Here is a 4082-nt window from a genome sequence, read left to right as displayed (position 1 = left end):
ATTCCACATTATCCACAACACAAGCTTCAAGAAACAAGGATTCAAGTTTTGGTTATTTTTGCAGGATCTTAGTTTTAAACAGACTGGAGGAAAACATGCAGCAATGTCAGACACTGAACACTGAGCAATTCCTTAAACCCCATAGTAAGTTCAATTTAAGTTTACCTCTTTCGTTAAGTTTTATATTTTAAAAAAAATAACCTCCAACTAAAAGGAGTGACGTCAGAAAAAGGTGGTTTGGAATTTAGTTTATTATTTAAGAATTGATATCTTAGATGAAAGGCACATAGAAAACATCTGAGCCTCTACAAAAAAAAAAAAAACTGACGTCATTTCTCTGCCTGAGTGGATTTATTTATTTCTGCTGTTTTCCACTGTAGAGGATGTTTTGTTTCTTTGTTGAGCACAAACTAAATTCTCCCCAAAAATAAGGATTTTTTTTTTTTTTTTTTTTGTCTATCATGAGAAAATAATGATGTGCGGCGCAAAAAGAGTCATGGTACTTCTGGACAAACTGATTGCTTTTCAGTTTGTCTGGTCTTTTTTTTTTTTTTCTTTCCAAGCTTATCTTATTGACTGCAGGAACACATGGGTCTCTAGCGATCCTAACCCTGCGTGATGGAAAAAAATGTGTTGGCTGAGTTTGAAACTAAAGAGACCGACAACTCTTTCCCGCATTGTGAGCCTGAATCTTGATTCAAACTCAACTTTTGGTCTAGTTCCTAGTGCAAATATATAAGTAAACTTGAAATAAGACAAAACCAACTTAAAAGTAACTTTTCAGCAAGATTTGTTGTTGTTGTTGTTTTAAGTAAATAACTCCTTAATATTGATGAAAAATATCTTGTTCTATTGGCAGATAAATTAACTTCTAACATGAGAAAAACGTCTTGTTATAAATTAAATTTAACTACTTTTTTCATCCATATTAAGGAATTATTTACTCTATTTCTTGTGAAAGAGTTACTTGTTAGTTACTTTTGTCTTGTTTCAAGTTTACTAAGATATTCACACTAGAAACTAGTCCAAAAATACTTTTTGTTTTTGTAGTGTGTCTTTTCTTTTCTGTTCTCCACAGTTTGCTTTTAAAAAAACTACTTGGATTTTTTTTTTTTTTTTTTTTTTTTTAGATACATTTTGTAACAATAACACCAAAAACCTCACTAGATTTATTTTAGGGATTTTAGAGAGTAACACAGAGTATCAAAAGTTCAGTTTTGGTCTCACCAGAAATCGTTTTCTTCCACTTCTGTGTGGAAAAGCTTTATTTTGATGTGTCTCCTGTGTGGAGAAAATCATGTTTGAGAATTATCCTGCTTCTGCAGCCGGATGTCAAAAAAACAAACAAACAAAGAAAAAAAAATCTAAATGATTATGGCTTACAGATCATGAAAAATATACAATTCAGGGTTTCACATAATTAGAATATTGCGGTAAAGTCGCATTTTTTGGAAACTCGTGGTCTCACACACTGATCAGCTAATTATCTCCAAACACCCACAGAGGTTTCCTGAGCCTCTGAAAGCTCTCTGGGTCAGCAGACGACACAATCATGTGGATGACCGCTGGGTGGACAGAAGTCCAGAAGACACTCGTCGACACTCTTCACAAGGAGAGCAAGTCACAAAATGTCATTTTTAGAGAGGCTGCTTGCTCACAGAGTACACGCATTTTCAAAAAAAAAAAAAAAAAGAAAAAAAAAACCTGGGGTCGAGAGCTGTCACACAAAGATGCTGAATCTTTTTTTTATTTCTCCATCTGTAAGCCATGATCATCAAAAAAAAAGAAAGAAAGAAAAAAGAAAAGAAAGTTTGAAATAGTTCACACCATGTAATTCTATTAAACATATGAGTTCTACAATCTGAAAATAGTGGGGAGGGGGGAACCAACCTTTGCACAATATTCTAATTTCTGAGATGGATCTGTGTAAAGGTGCATAGCTGATAATAGTTTGTCTCGATGCAGTTAGGCCATGCTCTGTGACAGACCGAGCTCTACTCAGAGTCTGATGTGTTGTTTTATAACCCGAACACGGCTTTAAGCTCCCACACAACTTTATGCCTCACCTGTCTGGTGTTTTCTTTGGTCTTCGGTGAGCAAACAGCAACAGACCTCCGAGGGTTTCACTCAAAACAGTAAAACAGTTTTGGTGTCAGACGATCAAAACGACATCTCCTGTGGAGGGGGTGGGGGGGAACAAGCATAAAACACATTGTCGTTTTTCTCAGTGAATGTATTTCTGATATTTCTTTTGACATGGCAACAAGCCAAGTGATTCACTTAAACTAAGAAACCAAAGCAAATTGGTTCACAAATAAAGTCATGACTGCACATTTTGAACAACTACGAGAAAAAGTGTTTTAATTCACTACAATTGTGGAAAATATATTTTTATGTGTCTCCTCAGAAGTTTTTAATTTGATTACTATGTCTTCTGAAAAGCTCTCTGTTGCTTTTGTTAGCTATATAACCGAGCTGACCGTCATTTATAGTCGCTTTGAGAGTAAATGTTCCTTCTTTTTCAAAATGCTACATTTTTTATGCCTTTTAATGTGAAGCTAAACCCAACCTTCCGGGGCTTAGCAGAAAATAGACCGTCTGTGCTTATTTGTCACAAAGACAGCCTGTATTCCTGCAGCAGCAGAAAGCAAAAGCTGACATGCCGTGTGGTAAACAATCTATGAGGTGGCAGTGATGTCACATCTGAAAAGCCTGTCGCGCTTTGACAAATAAACGTTGACGGCCGGGTTTCCAGACAGCGGCGCGCGGGAACTCTGTGTGAGCTGCTGGTGAAATCACGAGAAAGCACAATTTCAAATCTGCCCATGTGTCCGGATCTTTTAGCACAGCAGCTCGGAGTTGAGAATCCAGCCTGGAGCCAAAGTGCAGCTCTTCCACAAATCTGCCTACCTGCAGAGAGAGTAAGATGGAAATGCCATGGAAACCGTTCTTGAAGGGACTTAAAGTTACTTTTCTATTTCGTCTCGCGGAAACTCATTAAATTTATAGGCTGACAGTTAGGAAGGGAGCGTAATGGGTGCCAGCCGAACGCTGCAAATTGACTTAAATCCAATTTCCCCGACATATGGATATGCTTCCTGTGACCGAATCCATGTTTTTCAAACCCGCTGATTAAGCTATAGCCATGGTTGACATCTCATTTGCCCAAGTGTATGCTTTCCCTGCCTTTCTCTCCGGATCACATACTTAGAAATCAGCAGATAACAAGCCCGGGTTCACAGAGTTCTAGCTTAACCTCCTCTAGACTGAGATACTCCTGAGTTATCCTGATGATGAGACTAGATATGGAAGCCAAAAGTTAACATTACAAGACACAGGGAGACCCAAAGCATTGTGAATCAAAGGGCCGCACCACTGGTTTAGCTAAAGGAAAAAAAATGATTAATGAAACATTTGGAAAATGTCAAAATACACGAAGACTTAAAGAAATAATAAAAAAAAAGTTATCCTGGAAGGTCCAAAGTATGGAAGGGGATAAGGTCCACTGAAAAAAGAAAGAAAAAGAAATTCTAATTAAAGTCTTAGGTTTCTGAGATTGAAGTTGGAATTATGAGGAAAAACATCAGAATTCTGAATTTTTCTCAAAATTCTGAGATTTTTTTTTTCAGTGGCCCTAATCCTCTTCTGTACTCATGATATTAGAAGATGTATACAAAATATGATCTGTGTTTCAGTGTGGGGGAATCAGAGAGGCAGTAAGATTCATAAAATAGAAAAAGAAGTGTGCAAATGAGTATTTAAGAGGTAACATTAAGTAGTTCATTGTCTCTATTGCTGCACATAGCAAATAAATTACAACTAGGTTCTAGGCGGTGGTTATTAAGCCTTATATCATCCCTGTTTTTTTTTTTTTTTCATGATATAATAAACTCTTCTCAATTCCCTTGGCAGGCTGCCAGTCAATTACTGGGAGAAAAGAGCTGTGGTGAGAGCTGAACTGAAGACGAGCCTTGCAGTGTGATAGATTTGGTGAGAGCATTATTACATCCATGAGAGACATCTAAGTCCACCTCTCTTTTTATTTCTGTGTGCTTTGTGCTAAAACACACACACACACACAC

General features: G+C 37.0%; 1 protein-coding gene across 1 annotated transcript in view; it reads left to right on the top strand.

Moving 5' to 3' along the window:
- The window catches only part of rgs17 (regulator of G protein signaling 17), a 45703-nt gene that overhangs the window by 6916 nt on the left and 34705 nt on the right, over nucleotides 1–4082 (top strand). The window contains exon 2 of the mRNA XM_015038227.1: nucleotides 3913–3990. The gene's annotated coding sequence lies outside the window, so the exon portion shown is untranslated. The remainder of the gene's footprint in view (nucleotides 1–3912; nucleotides 3991–4082) is intronic.

The sequence above is a fragment of the Poecilia latipinna genome, unplaced genomic scaffold (assembly GCF_001443285.1).
Source record: "Poecilia latipinna isolate Pla-1442-1.1 unplaced genomic scaffold, P_latipinna-1.0 Scaffold434, whole genome shotgun sequence".
In the NCBI taxonomy this organism is placed as follows: Eukaryota; Metazoa; Chordata; class Actinopteri; order Cyprinodontiformes; family Poeciliidae; genus Poecilia; species Poecilia latipinna.
This window is presented reverse-complemented; position numbering and strand designations above follow the sequence as displayed.